General features: G+C 46.3%; 1 protein-coding gene across 2 annotated transcripts in view; it reads right to left on the reverse strand.

Annotated features, from left to right (window-relative positions):
* Positions 1–22,466, reverse strand: part of MCC (MCC regulator of WNT signaling pathway) — a 415,517-nt gene that overhangs the window by 248,784 nt on the left and 144,267 nt on the right. The window lies entirely within an intron of this gene.

Consider the following 22,466-nt stretch of genomic DNA (forward strand, 5'->3'; position numbering starts at 1 on the left):
ACGTTGCTCCCCCGCAGCGTAACGTATCTGATTTACATTACACCGCCGCAGGTTTACAGTGTAAGTGCCTGATTCACAAAGCTCTTACCTGTAAACTTGCGGCGGTGTAACGTAAATCCGCTCGGCGCAAGCCCGCCTAAATCAAATGGGGCGGGCACCATTTAAATTAGGCGCGTTCCCGCGCCGAACGTTCTGCGCATGCTCCGTGTTAAAATTTCCCGACGTGCTTTGCGTGAAATTACGGCGCCCCAATGTTTTTTTTTTTTAAACTGCGACGTGCGTTACGGCGTTTCGTATTCCCGGACGTCTTACGCAAAAAAAAAATTGAAATTCGACGCGGGAACGACGGCCATACTTTAACATGGCTGTTCTAAAGATAAGCCATGTTAAAGCAGGTGTTACTTTGCAACGGGAAAAACCGACTAGCGACGACGTACGAGATTGCGACGAACGCGCGGATCGCCGTAACTAGTCATTTGCATATTCTACGCCGACCGCAATGGAATCGCCACCTAGCGGCCGGCCTAGAATTGCATCCTAAGATCCGACGGATCTTAGGGCTATCTATGCGTAACTGATTCTATGAATCAGCCGCATAGTTAGGACGGGCGGATCACAGAGATACAACAGCGTATCTCCTGATACGCCGTCGTATCTCTTCTGTGAATCTGGCCCAGAGTCTGCAGGTGTCCCAGACCTGCTTTCCTGCATATTATTTCCTCCCTGGTGACAAGCACAGGGAATGGACATAACGGCTTCCACCATCTTCTCTGTAGCCCTGAAAAGTTGAGCAGTGAGAATCCTGGCCTGCCTCTGGAACAGTGCATGAAGCTTGCAGCCCCAACCACCAGGTCAGTGTTTGCTACCAAACACATGGTCGCCGAGCTACTTCCTTCCCCCCGGAAGGCCACTCTGCAAGCATCAGGACACCACAAGTCTGCACTGTTCCCCGGAAGACTCACAGCCAAAATCCCACGCTGCCAGGCATCTGATGACCAGACTCTATGAAGAGAGGGGGTCCCCATGGAGCAAAAGAATTTCCAGGCTCCCTTCCAGGGCAGCCTGAGAATGCCAAAGCTACATGTCTCCCCAATTTCACTGCCCCTATTCTACAATGCTGTAGCTGGGGGGGAGGGCTCCTGCCACTTAGCATGAAGGCCAGATAAAAATAAACTTCTTCAGAGTTCCTGTCTGGCGGAAGGTAACACATACTGAGGGGCCACTGCCTGTAGTCTGTCTTTTATAATGTGGACCATAGTTCCTGTGTTAGGTGGGAGGAGCCTCTCTGTGAGCTGTCCTTGAAGATGACTGGGGAAAACATCTGTAGGGCCCACCCCAAATCTAGGGGGCGCTATTTCAAATTTAAGGGAAGCCTGGGCCAATACTTGGGCCCAGACCTGTTTGATTAACACAAATTTGCCTCTGTTCTGGCTGTGGTACTACTTGGAAGTTTCTCTTGTTGCCTGCAGGTGGTGTTGCCATCTCGGCCTTATGTTGGAACAAAAGTGTACCATGGTGTGTTGGGTGTCCCTTCTCGGCAGCGGTGCAGTGGGAGTGGTGACCCCGCTGTGCATGCTGGAGAGGGGTACTTAAGGGGCAGACGCCATTTATTGGGGTCCATCGCCTTGTGACCCTCCTGGCGCGTGTGTGTGAGCCCAACTTCGGGGCCATGTTGGCCGGAGTTGTTTTTTTACTATCGAGTAGGCCCAGCTATGCTGGCTAGAGCCTGCATTTTTAAGAGGGGATCCCAAGCCGTCTGTCCACAAGGGAGGAAGCCGTCTTAATGAAGGAAACAGGGGGGAGGACCTACCCTGGAGGAGACCGGCAAAGTGCTAGCGTCTCAGGTGAGGCCTGGTGACCTAATTAAGGAGGGATCCACTATATTGAAAGCCCTGCAGTCTGCCGGTTCCGGCTAAAAGGCTCTTCTACTGCACGGCTGGAGGTTCGGGACTTTGAAATCATGTGGCAGAGGATTCCTGGACGCATCCAAGCTCATTCAAAAGGTCTGTGGCAGAGACCGTCTGGACATTAGTTTGTGCATCATCCCGGCTGCTAGGCCAAGTGAGAGGGGACTATCCGGGTGAGCAATACCCACTCAATAGCTGAGAGTGGAGACTGACTTATGTACCGTGTGCATGAACCTCCCCCTGCTCTTCTCCTCCCTTCTACTTTCTCTTTTTCAAGTTACCCTGCAGTAAAAAAATAAAACCTAACTGTTGAAGGTTTTACATCTGTCTTGACATTGCATTTATTATGAACTTTCCCACCCTGACAACGAAGCTACAGAGGGAACGTGCAAACCCAAAATGTAACCAGCAGCTCCTTTGGGGGTAGTGCTACACATCCTATATCTTTTTTTGTATGTTTCTCACATGTGACTTTTTACCAGCATTTACTTTGCCAAGGAAAACGCCTTTAGTAAAAAAACCTTAACTCATTCATATTGATCGTTGCTTAATGTTACCAACAAAGTACCAAAATAGCATTGTGGGTAGATCTGTATTAATGGTAATGTTTATGGCAATGCGTATATGATATAATGTTTGGGCAGGCAGCTCCAACCCTAGCTGGTCTAGGGTTCTGCTGCCAGCTATGATATATTGAGTAACAAATACAATCCAAAAAGAGTAAGATTAGATTCTCTTTCTGTAACGGTTTGGTCGTTTTAGAAGCATCCTTGGAGATCATGTAAGTGCTGGGGTCAGGTGACGGGTCAGGGGAGTCCTTGGCTGGAAGGTGTTCAAAGTTTGTGACAGATTGCGCACACAGGAAGTTTAAAGCCCCTGGCCTCCGTCCAACTTAATGAAACATACTGCTCTAGAGGGGGCTGTCCAGCAGATGAAGTATTTCATTTTCCTGGAAGCAGCTATGCTGATCTGAGGCTTTTGGCTTTCATGACCGATCTGCCAGTTTTCAAAAGTACAAATCAAATTTTCACTCGTATTAAAAAAGGTAATAAAAAAAGCCAGATGGAGTTAACGGTTCTTTATTATTAATGGGGAAAAAGACTTAAAGATATCATGCCTTTACTGAGAATTCCTTCTTGACCCCTAAAGAATCCCAGAAACTTGCAGTGTAAATAAATTAAAGCGGAGGTTCACCCTAAAAAACATCTATATACCATTACATCCAGCATACTTCCGACATGGACAGTATGCTGTTTTTTTCTTGCCGTACATACCGTTTTATTGTTGTTTTCCCCCCGGCTTCCGGCTCCCGCGGAGTGGGCGTTCCTATTCAGAGGTTAGATGATTGACGTCTGGTGAAAAACTTCCCCTGGCGCATAAGGTGCGTCACAAGTTTTCTGTAAGAAGCCGAACTGCGAGTCGGCTCTATATGGCGCCTGCGCAGTCAGCTCTACACGGCAGGCGCAGGATTGAGCCGACTCGCCGGTCGGCTACTTACGGAAAACTGGTGACGCGCCTTATGCGCCAGGGGAAGTTTTTCACCAGACGTCAATCATCTAACCTCTGAATACGAACGCCCACTCCCGCGGGTGCCGGAAGGAAAACAATAAAACGGTATGTACGGCAAGAAAAAAACAGCATACTGTCCATGTCGGAAGTATGCTGGATGTAATGGTATATAATTGTTTTAGGGTGAACCTCCGCTTTAAGGTTGTTGAGCAGACATTGCACATAAGCTTTGGGTTCTTTAAAACATAAAAGTTCTCCTATAAACAGAAAAAATTTTTATAGACCTTTTCGGACTATTTTTATAGTATAGATTATAGTAAAAAAAAAAAAAATGATGATACTTGACTGTGACCTCACACATTTGCAAGTAGTAGGAATAAAAGTTTGTGAATATTTAATTGTGACTGTTAAAGAGTACATTGCCATGGTCTGTGAAGAGCAATCTGCTTTTGCATTGCTCTTCAGAGAGCATTTGACAGGTGGTGAGAAGGCATTGTATCACTTAAGCACCTTAAAAACTGCACACAGAATGTAGTTGCGAGGCACTTGCAGTGTGGCCCAATTCACGTGAAAGAGATGGGGTATTAGATAGAAAAGGTCCTGGACCGCCGCACTCCTTGAAGCAATGTCTTAATTTGCTAAATAAAGGTAAAAAAACAAAAAACAACCAAAAACAATGCAGTCAAAAAGAAGAAGTGGACAAAAGGAAAAAGGTGGCCGACATGTTTCACATCGTATGGTGCTTACTCGTAGCCAAAGAGATGGGGTGTCGCAATTCCTGCTGCTGCAGCTAAAAGGGAAGTAGTAAAACCCCGGCTCAACTGTAGCGTTTTACTGGCCCTCAACCACTAGCATTAAAGAGCCCCTTGTGGCCCACTGAAAATTGAGAGTGGTAACCCCTCCCTGCACAGTGCAGGGAATTTGGGGTGAGGGTGGGTTAGGCGGGCTGCATTTTTGATAATGCTGCACAGAACACTCCAGGAGAGGGGAAATGCCTTGTCCTGTGACCTATCAAAGTCATAAAAAACAAACAGATTAACCCTAAAAAATATTCAAGATCAATGAAGCTGACAGCTGCACTTGCTTCAGAGTCCCAAAGTAAGTGACATGGACGCTTGTAAAGCACACACACACACACACACACACACGTAGACAGAGGATTTTTTGCAGTGGCTGTATGGCCACAGTAAGGCCCCATACACACGACCGAGTTTCTCGGCAGAATTCAGCCAGAAACTCGGTCGGAGCTGGATTCTGCCGAGAAACTCGGTCGTGTGTACACTTTTCAGTGAGGAAGCCAACGAGGAACTCGTTGGGCCGAAAAGAAAACATGTTCTCTATTTCCTCGTTGTTCAATGAGGAAAGTCGGCCCGCCGAGATCCTCGGCGGCTTCAACACTGAACTCGACGAGGAACTCGATGTGTTTGGCACGTCGAGTTCCTCGGACGTGTGTACGGGGCCTGAGGCTAAAGCACTGCTTTATAAAAGAGCCCTCTAGTGGTGGTGGTATTTTCTGCATCCCCTTTCCCACACTTTCAATATAAATAATACTATTTACCAACCTTGCTCCTTTAATTTGTTCAAGATCAGAATAAATCCTCTAAGCACGGTCAGCAGCTGATGTAATCATTAGTATGTAGCTTCTTAATCCTTGCCTATGCTCCAATTTAAGTTGCTGCCATGATCACTGCCCCAGGTTTCCTGTTTCAAGGGGGCTTCTTTCTTTAGCAGCATCCTTTGGAGCCACCCTTGCCTGCAGAGGCTAGAATTTGGTCACCCTACACTGTGTACATCAATAGAAACAGCCCCATAGCCTAGAATGGCAAGGCATTCCCCCACCATCTCCAAGCCAACAGACAGGCTTGAGACTGCACTGTCAACTCTTTCCTGTGTAGAGCAGAAGTTCAGGGAAACAACACAGAAAACAGAGGCCAGCACCATTGAAAGATTTAATTTGCAAGTACTGGTGCAAGAACTTTAACAATTTGGTTACTGGAGAAATATTTCTTTGTGTTCAGTTATATAATGCTAAAGGCATTGCCTGTCTAGGGTCTTTCCTTTTCCCCAGCTATGCACACGCAGTCACCATTTTGTTTAGCTTCCTTTGATACCTGACCATGGGTCAGGATGCTTGATTAGAATTTCTCCCCCCGTCTTTTTATTTTATTTATTTTTTAAAGTTATGAGTCATGGAGAGCTGCGTTTGCTCGAGGTCTCTTACTCCCTTTTCTTATCTATTCTCCATTTCAATCCTTTCCCTTGCCTTACCCCATTGTCTTCTTTTTCTTTCATATAGATGATATCTCAGAGGTTGGGCCTTCTGCGGAGGTCAGAGAATTGCACATTGAGCACAGTCAGTATTGCTCTTGAGGTCTTACATGTATGCAGATCTGTTCTCACCCATACGGTTCACTCCCCTGTGACACGAATCATGCCCAAGACTGTCAGATTGGACCCCCTGGGGAAGAGAGACTTCTTGTATTAAAAACATATGTGGGGCCTGTTTGGTGGTTTTGTTCTTTTCATCACTGAGCTGTATTATTATCCTTACTATTGACGTTATTAGGGATGTTGAGGTTCACATGTGATGTCGGTCTTACAGATAGAAGTACAAAGAGGGAATGTGTTCCATGTTCTTGTTTTCGTTATTTTTATTTACTTTGTATGGGTATAATATATTATATATACATATATACATATACACACATATATATATATATACACATATATATATATATATATATATACACATATATACACATACATCTCTAATAAATATTGATATAACAAAAGAAAATGCTAAAAGTGTGTAGCGCTACCCCCGGAGGAGCCGCTGGTTAGATCTGGGACGGCATAATTATGTTACCTCTGCGATGTGTCTAGGGGTGATGATGGGGGTGAGAGCAGTGACGGAATGTCCAGACAGTTGGTTGGCGTGTTTTAATGATTTATTTCTGGTCCCACACGACCAACAGTCAACTTGAGGTAGACAGCATAGGTTGGTGAAAGGAGAATAAACTTCGCAGATTCAGGCTATGGATAGGGAAGCAGTCCTGCCTCCAATAATTATAATTGTCACGTCGCCACTCCAGCCGGAGTGGGTAAAGTGCCCCTGGACAGGCCTGGCAGCCAGAGCATCACTTAAAACTTCTGGGAAGGAACAAGTCTCTGCCACAGACTTGGCTCTAATAGAATTTGAGATATTAGGATGAGACCTCTGCCACAGGCCTGGCGCTTAAAAGTTTGGATAGTAGAGCGAATCCTCCCAGTGTATAATTTGGGGCCACTGACTGACAGTTTGCCGCATACAACCTGTCAGTGTCCGGTCACCCAGATCCCCGATGGTTCGTTCAAGCCCTGTTGGATCACCTGCCTCCGGGTTCACCTCAGACCGACTCCCCACCGAACAGCACAACTCGCTTGGGATCTTCTCAATAGAGGTGGGGGATCCAGTAAGTCACTGGGGCCCCTTTACAGCATCAGATGCTCCGGACCATGAGGGCCCAGAGTCAGGAACTCCAAGTAGCACGTGCGCCTCGGCCTGGTAGGCCATATCACCGGGGCCCGTGATGTGCGCACACCCTAAAGGTAGGTGCCACACCTGAAACCAGGAACCCGCAAAGAACCCCGAGCAATTGCCTCCGCCACAGAAATACCCCTCCTCAGCATGCTCCGCGAGGGAAAACTCCTCTAGCTGGCTGCTGGGGAGAAGCGGCTCCGCCTGGACCCCTCTGGCACCACCTACCATCCAGAGATGAAACGGCATCTCTGGAGAACAGAATGACCCACAGGACAGTTCAGGGTTGGCGACAGCCAAATTTAACTAAATCAACATGGATGAGAGAAAATAAGTCTCTCATCCCACTAAATTTAACATAGCACCTGTACTGATAAGTACACAGGCGCTACAAGTGTAATACTACTTTGCAAAATTTTGAAGATTCTAGGGATATGGTGGTGTCAGCCCTGCTGCAGAGTGGTAACCAACCATACACTCTGTGGCCTATACTCACTTCTTTGGAAAGCCCATATGTCAGCCTAATAGACTACAAACAGGCTTTACACTGAAGGCAGGGGTTGGGAGACACGTGGCAGGCTGTACAGTGCAACTCTCAGCAGAGCAAGGATGGTGGGCAAGTGAGATCTGTACTGAAAGAGATGGGAAAAGAGTAGAGAGGTATAAGCGCACCTATCCTTTCAGAAGGTCTCTAACTTGATCCGGTAATGACTCTGCCCTCTTCATCCACTAAACAAAAAAGTAAATATCAGCTGTGTTTCTGTTCTCGTTATACATTATGACTTGCATTTTTTCCAGATTTTATTTATATTTGGTCAGTAAAGCATGCATTCAAAGTATTCCATCTTTTTTCATGCATTACAATGCTTCATGTGTACAAAGCTTTATCCGTTTCCCTTAACATACGCTAAGAGAAAAGTTTGTTGCAAAAAGATTTAAAATATATGTAAAGCCGAATCACTAAAATCTCATAACCACCCTGTCACTTGCACCCTTGTGAAGCCATTCCAACACACTGCACAGGCAGGCATTGTCCACCATTGTTACCATCAGGAACCCAGCCCAGAGCAAAGATGTGCAGCAAACACTGGAGTGAGAGTATAAAGGAGAAGACTAAGGCCCCATGCACACGAGACGCTATTACAAACGCCTCTAATCTCAGCTTTTCAAAGGCAAAAAACGGCATTTAAAACGCCCGTTTTTGCAGCGAATTGCACAGCGTTTTACCACGATTTGCGGCTGTCAGCGTTTATCCCCAAAACACTGTAGACCCTCCCCAAGCTCAGAATCAAACTATTTGTGCCGTGTTTTGCCGCGTTTAGCCGCGATTTGCGTCTAAAAACGCAAAAGCTGAAAGCTTCTGAACCCAAAATTTTGGGTTTGGAAAAACGGCCTAGGCCCCATGCACACGAGACGCTGCTAAACTCGAGTTCAGAGGCATTTGGGCATTTTTTTTCAACTGCCCCTGAACACATTTAATGTTATCCTATGTGTCCATGCACACAATCACGTTTTTTGGCGTTTCAAAGCAGTTGGGTTTAGGGCCGTTTTTCCAAACCCAAAATTTTGGGTTCAGACTCTTTCAACTTTCGCGTTTTAGACGCAAATCGCGGCAAAACGCGGTACCGGCGTTTTGCCGCAATTTCGTTTATAGGCGTTTTTAAAGGTGACCTATTTTTTTACATTAGAAATCTCAAAAATGATGGCAAATGATGAAAAAGCATAAAAAAAAAACATAAAAAATTTAATTGCTTGCATTGCATTGTGGACAATCCACAACTTGTGGCAGGTGACGTGGCCAGGTGACGTGGCAAGTGGACAACCCACAACTTGTGGTAGGTGACGTGGCCAGGTGATGTGGCAGGTGATGTGGCCAGGTCACGTGGCCAGTGGACAATCCACAACTTGTGGCAGGTAACATGGCCAGGTGACGTGGCAAGTGTACAATCCACAACTTGTGGTAGGTGACGTGGCCAGGTGACTTGGCAGGTGATGTGGCCAGGTGACGTGGCCAGGTGACGTAGCCAGGTGACATGGCAAGTGGACAATCCACAACTTGTGGCAGGTAACGTGGCCAGGTGACATGGCAGGTGACGTGGCTTGGTGATGTGGCCAGTGGACAATCCACAACTTGTGGCAGGTGACGTGGCCAGTTGACGTGGCAGGTGACGTGGCCAGTGGACAATCCACAACTTGTGGCTTGGTGACGTGGCCAGGTGATGTGGCAGGTGACATGGCAAGTGGACAATCCACAACTTGCGGCAGGTGACGTGGCCAGGTGACGTAGCCAGTGGACAATCCACAACTTGTGGCAGGTGGGGTGGCCAGGTGACATGGCAGATGACGTGGCAAGTGGACAATACACAACTTGAGGCAGGTGATTTGGCAAGTGGACAATCCACAACTTGTGGTAGGTGACGTGGCCAGGTGATGCGGCAGGTGGCGTGGCCAGTGGACAATCCACAACTTGTGGCAGGTGACGTGGCCAGGTAATTTGGCAAGTGGATAATCCACTTGTGGCAGGTGACGTGGCCAGGTGACATGGCCAGGTGATGTGGCAGGTGACATAGCCAGGTGACGTGGCCAGTGGACAATCCACAACTTGTGGCAGGTGACGTGGCCAGGTAATTTGGCAAGTGGATAATCCACTTGTGGCAGGTGACGTGGCCAGGTGACATGGCCAGGTGATGTGGCAGGTGACATAGCCAGGTGACGTGGCCAGTGGACAATCCACAACTTGTGGCAGGTGGCGTGGCCAGGTGACGTGGCAAGTGGACAATTCACAACTTGGCAGGTGACGTGGCCAGTTGATGTGGCCAGGTGACGTGGCAGGTGACGTGGCCAGGTGACATTGCAAGTGGACAATCCACAACTTGTGGCAGGTGACGTGGCCAGTTGACGTGGCAGATGGCGTGGCCAGTGGACAATCCACAACTTGTGGCAGGTGACGTGGCCAGGTGACATAGCCAGGTGACGTGGCCAGTGGACAATCCACAACTTGTGGCAGGTGACGTGGCCAGGTGATGTGGCAGGTGACGTGGCCAGGTGACATGGCAGGTGACGTGGCAGGTGGCGTGGCCAGTGGACAATCAACAACTTGTGGCAGGTGACGTGGCAGGTGACATAGCCAGGTGACGTGGCCAGTGGACAATCCACAACTTGTGGCAGGTGACGTGGCAGGTGATGTGGCCAGGTGACGTGGCAGGTGACGTGGCCAGGTGACATGGCAAGTGGACAATCCACAACTTGTGGCAGGTGACGTGGCCAGGTGACGTGGCAGGTGACGTGGCCAGGTGACATGGCAAGTGGACAATCCACTACTTTTGGCAGGTGACGTGGCCAGGTGACGTGGCAGGTGACATAGCCGCTTGACGTGGCCAGTGGACAATCCACAACTTGTGGCAGGTGACGTGGCCAGGCGACGTGGCAAGTGGACAACCCACAACTTGTGGTAGGTGACGTGGCCAGGTGATGTGGCAGGTGATGTGGCCAGGTCACGTGGCCAGTGGACAATCCACAACTTGTGGCAGGTAACATGGCCAGGTGACGTGGCAAGTGTACAATCCACAACTTGTGGTAGGTGACGTGGCCAGGTGACGTGGCAGGTGATGTGGCCAGGTGACGTGGCAGGTGACGTAGCCAGGTGACATGGCAAGTGGACAATCCACAACTTGTGGCCAGGTGACATGGCAGGTGACGTGGCTTGGTGATGTGGCCAGTGGACAATCCACAACTTGTGGCAGGTAACGTGGCCAGTTGACGTGGCAGGTGACGTGGCCAGTGGACAATCCACAACTTGTGGCAGGTGACGTGGCCAGGTGATGTGGCAGGTGACATGGCAAGTGGACAATCCACAACTTGCGGCAGGTGACGTGGCCAGGTGACGTGGCCAGTGGACAATCCACAACTTGTGGCAGGTGGGGTGGTCAGGTGACATGGCAGATGACGTGGCAAGTGGACAATACACAACTTGAGGCAGGTGATTTGGCAAGTGGACAATCCACAACTTGTGGTAGGTGACGTGGCCAGGTGATGCGGCAGGTGGCGTGGCCAGTGGACAATCCACAACTTGTGGCAGGTGACGTGGCCAGGTAATTTGGCAAGTGGATAATCCACTTGTGGCAGGTGACGTGGCCAGGTGACATGGCCAGGTGATGTGGCAGGTGACATAGCCAGGTGACGTGGCCAGTGGCCAATCCACAACTTGTGGCAGGTGGCGTGGCCAGGTGACGTGGCAAGTGGACAATTCACAACTTGGCAGGTGACGTGGCCAGTTGATGTGGCAGGTGACGTGGCCAGTGGACAATCCACAACTTGTGGCAGGTGACGTGGCAGGTGACGTGGCCAGGTGACGTGGCAAGTGGACAATCCACAACTTGTGGCAGGTGACGTGGCCAGGTGACGTGGCAGGTGGCGTGGCCAGTGGACAATCCACAACTTGTGGCAGGTGACGTGGCCAGGTGACGTGGCAGGTGACATAGCCAGGTGACGTGGCCAGTGGACAATCCACAACTTGTGGCAGGTGACGTGGCAGGTGATGTGGCCAGGTGACGTGGCAGGTGACGTGGCCAGGTGACATGGCAAGTGGACAATCCACAACTTGTGGCAGGTGACGTGGCAGGTGACATAGCCAGGTGACGTGGCCAGTGGACAATCCACAACTTGTGGCAAGTGGCGTGGCCAGGTGACGTGGCAAGTGGACAATTCACAACTTGGCAGGTGACGTGGCCAGTTGATGTGGCAGGTGACGTGGCCAGTGGACAATCCACAACTTGTGGCAGGTGACGTGGCCAGGTGACGTGGCAGGTGACGTGGCCAGTGGACAATCCACAACTTGTGGCAGGTGGCGTGGCCAGGTGACGTGGCAGATGACGTGGCAAGTGGACAATTCACAACTTGGTAGGTGACGTGGCAAGTGACACGCTAAATACACGTACACTGCTGCTCTCAGCTGCTCTGGTCTCACAAAATAGCTGAAATGGTTAAATAATACTGTTTTTTGAGCTTAAGGAGGGTCTTATGATGTTTCTTAACCAAATGCTTATAAACGCAAACGCGGTAAAACGCCGCAAAATTTGCGGCAAAAACGGGCGTTTTAAACGCCGTTTTTTGCGTTTGAAAACTTGTGTTTAGATGAGTTTGCATTTGCTTCTCGTGTGCATGGGGCCTTAAAGACTGGTTTTCAGAGATGCAACAAACCATGACACAATATGAATTTTATATATAAAAAAAAAAAAATGCTAATTATTTAAGATACACAATATGGATTATAAATAATAAGGGCTAGTTCACACCAGACGCAGTTCCGTTCAGTTCTGTGCACATTTTATCTGCACTAAAAAAATGCATGCAGAGTGTTTTCCATGTGTTCCAATGGCTCTAGTTCACACCATGCAGTCAGTTGCCGGTGCAGAAACGGACTGGAAACTGACCGAAATAATGTATTGGTGCAGAAAAAAAACTGCATCTGGTGTGAACTGACCCCAAGTCCCCTTACACACTTGTACGACTTGTAGCACGATTTTGGATGGCAAAATCGTATGACAAGTCATTCTTCATGATTTTCAATGACTACCTTTCATACTGGCACAACTTAAGTTCCTGCATTACTTTTTTTCTGAAGTCGGATCAAAGTCGGATTCTGTATTAACATATCCGACTTGGGCTTGCGACTGGTACACGGCTTGTGCATGAAGGGGAACTCCACACCAATTAAAAAAAACAAACAAAAAAAACAAAAACGGCATGGGCATGGGCTTCATGAGCATACCGTGGCTTTCGGTCTGCTACAGATTTTAACTGCTTGCCGACCGCGATCGCTCGTTACAGAGCGGGGACCGGGAGCTGTGTGTGTAAACACACAGCTCCCGGTCCTGTCAGCGGGGGAAAAGCTGATTTTCTGTTCATACAATGTATGAACAGAGGATCAGTGTTTCCCCTAGTGAGGCCACCCCCCCCCCACAGTAAGAACACACCCAGGCATACTTAACCCCTTCCCCGCCCCCTAGTGTTAACCACTTCACTGCCAGTGGCATTTTTATAGTAATCCAATGCATTTTTATAGCACTGATCGCTATAAAAATGCCAATGGTCCCAAAAATGTGTCAAAAGTGTCCAAAGTGTCCGCCATAATGTCGCAATACCGAAAAAAAAATCGCCGATCGCCGCCATTACTAGTAAAAAAAAATTAATAAAAATGACATAAAAATACCCCCTATTTTGTAAACGCTATAACTTTTGCGCAAACCAATCATAAACGCTTATTGCGATTTTTTTTTACGAAAAATAGGTAGAAGAATACGTATCGGCCTAAACTGAGGAAAAAAAATGTTTTTTTATATATTTTTGGGGGATATTTATTATGGCAAAAAGTAAAAAATATTAATTTTTTTCAAAATTGTCACTCTATTTTTGTTTATAGCGCAAAAAATAAAAACCGCAGAGGTGATCAAATACCACCAAAATAAAGCTCTATTTGTGGGAAAAAAAGGACGCCAATTTTGTTTGGGAGCCACGTCGCACGACCACGCAATTGTCTGTTAAAGCGACGCAGTCCCGAATCGCAAAAAGTTCTCTGGTCTTTGGGCAGCAATATGGTCCGGGGGTGAAGTGGTTAAGGGGAAGACCCTGCACCCCCCACCCCAAAGCACCTTGCCCCCATTTTGATTAGGACAAGGGCCCCTTCCCGACAACCCTGGCCGCTGGTTGTCGGGGTCTGCGGGCTTATCAGAATCTGGGGGCCCAGATCCCAGTCCCCCACCCTATGAGAATGAGTATAGGGGAACATTGTACCCCTACCCATTCACCTGGAGGAGAAGTGTCAAAAATCAAAATACACACACTACACAGGTTTTTAAAATCATTTATTAATTAGTCAGCTCCTGAGGTCTTCTTCCGACTTCTCCGCTCTCCAGGGGGTCTTCTCCTGCTCTCCCCAGTTCTTCTCCCACTCTCCGGTGCCTTCTTCAGGGCTGGCCACCACCATCTTCTTTGAAGCTTTTTTACTAGTGGCGGCCAGCCCGGTCTTCCTTGTCGCCTTGTGCCTTCTTCCCTCTTTTCTTCCGATGTTGACTCGACGCTTCCTCCCGCTGTAATGCTGGGTGTGCGGTGATTTATATAGGCCTCTTATGACGTCACAGTCCCAGCATGCTCCGGGTGGTGACGACATAAGGGAGTCGGCGTAATTATGACTAATAAATGATTTTAAAAACCTGTGTTTATTTTTTTGACACCTTTCCTACAGGTGAATGGGTAGGGGCACGATGTACCCCATACTCATTCACATAGGGTTGGGGGCCAAGATCTGGGGGCCCCATTAAAGGGGGCTCCCAGATTCCGATATGCCCCCCACCCACAGACCCCGACAACCAACGGCCAGGGTTGTCAGCAAGGGGCCCTTGTCCTCATCAACATGGGGGCAAGGTGCTTTGGGGTGGGGGTGCAGGGTTCCCCCCACCCCAAAGCACCACCCCCCCCCCGGCCCGGTATGGCTCAGGAGGGGGGCGCTCGCTCGTCCACACCCCCTTTTCTGACCGGTCGGGCTGGTGCTCGGATAAGGGTCTGGTATGGATTTTGGGGGGGCCTCACGCCGTTTTTCGGCGTGGGGGTTCCCCTTAAAATCCATACCAGACCAAAAGGGCCCAGTATGCTCATGAAGAACCCATGCCGTTTTTTTTTAATAATTTTTTTTAAATGGCGTGGAGTTCCTCCTAATTATTGGGGGTGCCTGCTCATTGAAGTCGTACTTCAAGTTGAGGGGCAAAGTCGGATCCACAGTCGTATGACTGTCTTGTTAAAATCGCAGTGTAATCGCACAAGTGTGAAAGGGGCCTTAAGCAAATGCTAAACAAAAAACATTTCTCAGTGAAGCAACTTGCATTTTAAATTGTATGGCTTAGGGATAAATTACCATGGCAACAATGCACAATTAGCCAAGAAATGTAAACACCAGAATTTTTTTTTTTTTTTTTAAATCAATATCGTGCCCATACTAAGAATCTCAGACAATTGGACCTTACTGTACACCTTATAAGTTTTACTTTCAGTAGAAGGTTTTCTCACGATCTACATCACCTCATCAGAAGGTAATTTATCTGCAGAGATTACTTCAGAGACATGCTCCATAGAGACATGAGAAGCAAATAAATAAGCCCCTCAACAGCAACATTTAGATTAGATGTAAAAGGTTATTTATATGGTAATCAGAAATTCAGGATGAAAAGTTCAGTTACAATAATGTTGCTTGGTGTGACAGGGCCCTTAACATATTTATAGAATTCCCGAGGTACTGCGGTATACAAGGCTTCAGAACCATGCGATTGTGGCATTCACAAGTTCAGTTCAACAACCCATTCAAGACAAGACATAGGCTTGCCCAACGCATCCGAATTCTATCCCATCTACCTACAATATGTACCTGGCTGCGAAAAGGATCACCTGAAACAAGCCAAGCTCATTCTTCTAGACGCACAGGTGTCAAACACAAGGCCCGCGGGCCGAATCCGGCCCTCCAGGCCATTTCATGTGGCCCTCGCACCTCTCCTGCAGCACCCTCCTCTAGGACCATTAATTTCTACTTTCAAGCAAAGCATCCAGCTTCTTCCCTGCAGCAGAACAAGGAAAGGGGGGGTACACTGATGTAAGGGAGAGTAGGGGACTCAACTTCTGATGGTGGAGGGGCTCTAGTCATCGAATGTAAGGGGAGGGGATGCACTGGACATCTAATCTTACAGATACAAATTGCCCTTTTGAGGGCAATCATAATGCTGATGCAGCCCACAATGAAATTCAGTTTGACACCCCTGTTCCAAGTTCAACTCTCATGGCTGGCAATGACACCAAGGAACACCCAACAGATCTCCAAGTTTTTTTTGTTTGTTTGTTTTTTAAACTTTTAATGCACTAGAAAGAAAGAAATGTTGGCATATAAAATATTCCTCCAAATCAGTAGGTGGTAGCAATATCAAATGATTAAACATTCAATAAATTGCCAAATAAAAAAAAGGCACACAAGTAAAAAGGAAAACTAAGGGGGGGGGGGGGGGGCTAATTTTGCAGTGGGTACACCTCCACAACCCTTGACTGTTTTGACTAGACAATGATGAAAAAAGGCCACTTCTATTGTTCTGTGCTCCTGCAGGCTTCCATCTCTTTCTGCAACCAGCCCCCAAAGTCTTTCATTCAATGCCTGACTAGTTAGCTCTTTGATGTCATTGTGTACAACGCAGAAGAAGTAGTCCAGCACTGTACAGTAGGATGCCGAGGGTCTGCCCACATCATACGGCGGATGAGAGCACCAAGGGATCGGGACAACTTATACAACACAAACATCTGGATATAGTTAGTGAAGTATGCCTCAATTACACCGCTTAAACTTGGGTAAAGGAAGAGAAAAATTTGAATCCAATTAATGTAATTACGATATAGGCCAGAACATGTTCTACAGGCGTGGCCGTGTGAGCCTCGTAAAAAGTTACTCATGGTGATGCAACAGAAAGATGTAGAGCTGGTAATAAGTCAAGTTAAATGTTAAGTTGTCGATCAGAATGGTTATAACACACTGACAAAGGCCAAAGTCCCAGCATTTTCAAACCACAGCTATCTAAAAAATTAAGAGAGATATACTGTATATGAACAGGAAGGTCAGTACAGGAGTACGATAAAGAATGAATATGGCAGAAACAGTCTCAAAATCGAAAAATGTGGGCTGTCACATATTTAAAAAAAAAAATGTATGCATGTACACAACATGTAACAATGAACAGTCAATTTCAGCGATTTGCTCCCTATTGGTCTGTTATTAACACCAATATATAAGCAAAAACTGTGAACAACACAGAAGGACCAATGATTGGAAAGGAGATGAGCAATGTCCTACATGGGGATAAATGTCCTAAATCGGAACAAACCGATAATTAGCACCAATGAATATTCTTCAAGAGGATGGCTGTAAGTGAATCACAGTGCAGATAAAGAGGTATCCTTAAGCACGGTCTTACGTTCCTCTGCTGGCCTGCACCTGGTGTCAGGTGATCCAGCCGGAGGCCAGCAGAGGAACGCAAGACGGTGCTGTGTACACCGCGTCCCTTGTTTACCTTTTTGCCATTGTCATTTTAACTAAATGTAAGAGTCCATTTTAGACACCTTAATAAAGTACCCCCTCTTTTTTTTTAAATGTACTTCACCATTGGAGGCATCCTTGTTTCCTCCCCCCCCCCCCTTTGTTTTTTGAGCATCAAGCACCGCTTGGATCTGCAATCCATTTTTTGCGATCAGAGTCAGCTCCAGAGACAAGGGACTACTGCAGAGGATATCATTGGGAAGTGTTGGATACGCTCACACCCATGCTACATGCTTACATCCTACTACACCAAGGTGAAAGTTTCGGGAGACTACCTCTTTATCTGCACTGTGATTCACTTACAGCCATCCTCTTGGAGAATATTCATTGGTGCCAATTATCGGTTTCTTCCGATTTAGGACCTTTATCCCCATGTAGGACATTGCTCATCTCCTTTCCAATCATTGGTCCTTCTGTGTTGTTCACAGTTTTTGCTTATATATTGATGCATATATTGTTTCACTTTAAGTTATGGCACATTTCATCACTAATTATCATTTATGTACTAGTTGTTGCTAGTTAGGTTGTTATGGCTCATTTATTACCTTACCTTAGTGTGTAGCGCTTATCACCTTTCTTTATATTTTCCCTTTTTGTGTACAGTGAACACCATTAGATATAGCTGCTTCCACGCCACCTTTTTTAGCTTTATTCACTTCAACATTGACCTACTCCCAGTAGCGCAATAGTTTCACTCATTCCTTTTTCTGTTATTAACAAAATTGAAAGCATTTTGCTTTATTTTTCACAAGTCAAAAATAAAAATAATCAGCTGCTCTTCTAGCCAGAAATGTTGTGAGCAGAAAACTTGTGGTCTTTGTCTCGGGACATTTCCCATTTATGCAGCAACCACTGGACAGAAAGTGAAAAAATACATGCCAGCGTTTACAATACCTCACTCATAGGAGGCTAATGTCAAAATATTCACAATATGGTTCTTGGTTCCCACAAGATTGGCAGCAATGTACCCTGCCACTTCACCTCTATGCTTTAGAGGCTGCCAGGGACTAGGTTCTATGATTCACATATGGTGGGAATGTCCCAAAATCCAAGGATTTTGGAATAGGGTCTTCCACGTCATATGAAAGGTCACAAGTTGTGCTATCCCTCAAACACCAGAGACTGCTTTGCTCAATGTACTTTTGCAGCATGTGCATAAAACCACCCGTGAATTCTGTTTACATTGACGGGAGCCAAAATAACCATTGCCAAAGCACGGACAAGGTCATCAGTATCACCATCATCCATGAAAAGAAAGATTTCATGGATAATGGCACAGGAAAAAATAGTTCCTTAGTGGACAAAACCACACAATTTGAAGCTATATGGGAAGCCTGGGCTCGGTATGTGGGAATTTCCCCGTTACCTGGCAAAGGCAGCAACACCAATCACTGGGCTTTGGAAACTTCATCGGACAGAAAGGCATCCTATCGTCTTTTCTTTACTATTTCTTTATTTTACCTTTTCAACTTTTTTTGAAAGGTATAGTATCTCAAGTTATCTAGGCGTTCATAGGTTTATACAAATAGTTTATCATACCAAGTTTATGATTTTAGACTTGGCTTTAGTCTGATGGGAACATGGTTTTGTACCCACATTAGAGTCTGCAATATTCTTTGGGCTGGGCATCGCAGGATGACAATATTATCACCTCTTATCCTTTAGCAAGAAGTTTATAGAAGATACTAGACGGTGGTCAGAGGAGGAGTGGGGTTCCTACCCTTCTTAGAATAGTCAGGTGTACAATATGTTTAGGAGTGGTCACAGCCAAAGTCACATATTTATTTTCCAATTTAATAGCTCATTGTCGCATTGGTATGTTAACTAATAGACTAGGATTACATTCTTGGATTTCACTGTGAATTATATTCTAATGATTTTTTTATGATGAAAATAAAAAAACTTTAATGAGAAAAAAAATACATGCCATGCCACTAAACCACAGTTTGTTTTTTCTCCAAGGTCCCATTCACATTTGGTGTTTTGGGAGCTCGGGCAGAAACCATGCCATTTTGCCTGCAACCCCAAATCGCAATGAAATAATGGCAAAACGCACCACATGTGTCCAAGTGCCAGTCACTGTCAATGGCACCAAACAGCTTGCTGTGGGGGAACCCAAACAGCCTTGCTCCCGAGTCACTGCACCACGTATATATTCAAACAAGGAGCCATGGCTCGGCCCTGCTCCCCTCTCTCTTCTCATTGGTTCACTGGCTGTGACTGACAAAGGGTACCGATGGCTCGAGCTGCTGTCTTAGCAAATGAGGGAGAGTCCCTGGAGAGCTGAGACATTCGTGCTCATCGCTGCATCACCCAAACAGGGCTCAGGCAAGTATTTGGGGGCTGGGGGCTGCACAGATGGTTTACCTTAAAAGCATAGACGGTAAAAGCCTTGAACCTTTAGAACCGCTTTTAAAAAGGGACATGATGTAAACAAGCCTCCAAGTGGTAGTAAAGTCCATGCACACTGGCTTAAAAACGTTGCTGCTACAGGAGTTGTGTTCTATCTGTAGAAGCAGTTCAATATTAGACTATTTGTCCATGCAGGCGATTCCAGGTATATTTTGAACTCAATGTTTAGTGGCAAAAAAAAAAAAAACACCTCTCAAACTCTGTAAAAAAAAAAAGCTCTATATGAGCATTTTCCCTTTACTGCCAAACAGATGTTTTAAGCCCAGTGTGCACCAAGTATTCTTAAAATAGGATCACATGACCAGGATAAGCAGATCTTTTTTTACAGTGTATGCTAGATTGCTAGGTGGAGAGGGGAGGGATCAGTTTTAACAAGTTATAGGAGTTATAAAGGCAAAAGTTATTTTTATCTTAATGCATTCTATGCATTAAGATAAATCTTGTGTGTAGCAGGCCCCCCAGCACCCCCTAATACTTACCCTGAGCCCTTTCTCTATCCAGCGATGTCCAGGATTTCCTCGGCAATTAATTAAAATCAGTTAACCTATCAGGGGAGAGAGGGGGTGGGGCTTAGTGTTTGAATGGATACACAGAGCTCTGACTCATCTCGGGTTCCCCCATAGCGAGCTTCTGGTCTATGGGGGCACTCGTTAGGGAGGGGCCAGGAGCAGTGAAGAGGGACCCAAGCAAAGGAGAATCTGGGCTGCTCTGTGTAAAACTACTGCAACAGGGCAGGTAAGTATAACATGTTTGTAAAGTCTTGGTTTTAAACAAATAATCACTTTGAGATAGGGTTGTCCCGATTCCGATACTAGTATCGATACCGATACTGAGCATTTGCCCGAGGACTTGTACTCGGGCAAATTCTCCAATGCTTCACCCGATACCTGGGCAGTCAGGGTGATCAGTGCGGTGGGAGAGTTACAAGCACTGATCACCCAGTATAGGTTTCAAAGTCTGACAGTCGGTCCATTTTTTAACCCCCCCCCCCCGGCTTTCAGCTGCTTTAGTGAAATCAGCGGTGATCGGTGCTTGTAACTCTCCCACACACAATCATCGTTGACTGTTCCCGACGCGTATCCTCCTCCAGTCCACCATGCTGCTCCATGTCCCCCTCCATGCTGCTGTCCCCGTAGATCTGTCAGGATGGAGAGCGGAGGTAGGAGCCGGTAAATCCAGCGCCTTAGTTTTCCGAATGTACAGAGTCAGTGATTACTGACTGTCCATTCACATACCTGAAACATTGTAAACTGTGTTTACAATGTTTCAGTTTATGAATGGAGAGGAGCCGCTGTCCCTAGTCCCTTTCCCTGTCTCAAAGGCGAGATTTCAGAGGTCTGTTAAGACCCCTGATATCTCACCAAAGCCCCCCAACAGGGCTGATTAAAAAAAAAAAAACACACTACACTAACTACACTATCTATCCCCCGCCAAAAAAAAAAAAAAAAACTACTGACACATGTGCCACTGTCACATGAGATTAAACAAAATATCAATAATCGGTATCGGCGAGTACTTGAAAAAAAAAGTATTGGTAATTGTACTCTTATTGTACCACTTAAAGTGGTATCGGGACAACCCTACTTTGAGAAATACAGCATGTGCATGTTATCTTTTTTTTCATTCATGTACAGAGGGTGAAGAGATCTAGGCTCAAAGGAAGAGAATAAGGCACAGTGTCGTACGGGTCAATCAGGCATATTTTTACATAGGTGCAGATGTCAGCGTATAAGTATGATACAGAATCCTACTGTTATTTTTCCCTACAAACAGAGGCCGACTGGGGACTGACATGCAAGTTTGCAAAAGCAGAGTTATGCAACCAGCGTGCTGTTCAAAATAAAAAAAAGGATTTCCCCATCCACACAATCGAGATGGCTAGAGGAATCCTCCCTAATGTACCACAGTATAGTGGCATAACTCCTCTGCTGTCGGAATGCACTGATCAAGAAAAGTTTTTCAACACAACTATTCAACAACAGAAGTCGAGTGGAAACAGCCATGGATGGATCCAATTTCAAACCCGGCCTTTGCTAAAACAGGGCAAAGGTTTTAAAGCGGCCTACAGCCATGAGGGGACAAACCATGGTTGGTTTGACATGGGACACATCACAAAAAGTTTATGCAATGTTGCACCAGGTGAACTTTTATATTTTTGAAAAGAAGAGAGGGAGAGGAGCGCGCAAGAGGGAGAGCGCGCGCAAGAGGGAGAGCGCGGAAGAGGGAGAGAACGAACAGTGCAGATGTCCCCAGCATGAAATCAAAAATAGAAAAGAACTAGAAATATTTGCAGATGAAGAAGTAATCCTTTCACATTAGATGGCTTCTTTACAACAGAGAATTGGTATAAAAAACATGGCAGCCGTTACATAACTTCCAGGATTTCAAACAGACATCTGACTTTCAGAACGTCAGAAATGTATAAAAGGTTCCCTTTCAAAAGTGCCCTCACACAAATAACCAATCATCAAGGAAACAAGGCAGTATTCACTTCCAGCACAATGGAAGACACATAGAACAGGGAGATTTCTCTCCAGTTAAAAATGACTTGTATTGTTAAAGCCTTGTCCAAAAAAGGCAGGCCGAGGGCAAAGGACTAGTCACGAGCATTGCCCTACAGGCTCCTTGCAGCTGATTCTTACCCACTAATGGCTTACTGTGACGTTCTGTACTGTGTCTGTGTGGTGGAGGCCATCTTTGTTGAAGCAGGGTTTTGATGCCCCCACCTCCGCGATAGTTGGTGATCTGATGAAAAGTATGATAATGATTAAAAAGGAGAGCTGGTGGTATCCCAGATCCTTAAATGAATCAGATGCAGGTAGATCACTGAACTACAGTGTCTTCAGGTACAGCTTTCTCTCCAACAATGAAAAGAGTGAGGAGTATAAAGCTTCATAGCTGCAAAACAGGAGTGCTTGGGAACAGAAGAAGTGCACTTTCTATTTTAAAGGAAGAATTTGCAAGAAATATAAAAAAAGATGATAAAAAAATTGAATATCAA

This window comes from Rana temporaria, chromosome 1, assembly GCF_905171775.1.
Source record: "Rana temporaria chromosome 1, aRanTem1.1, whole genome shotgun sequence".
NCBI classification, from domain to species: Eukaryota; Metazoa; Chordata; class Amphibia; order Anura; family Ranidae; genus Rana; species Rana temporaria.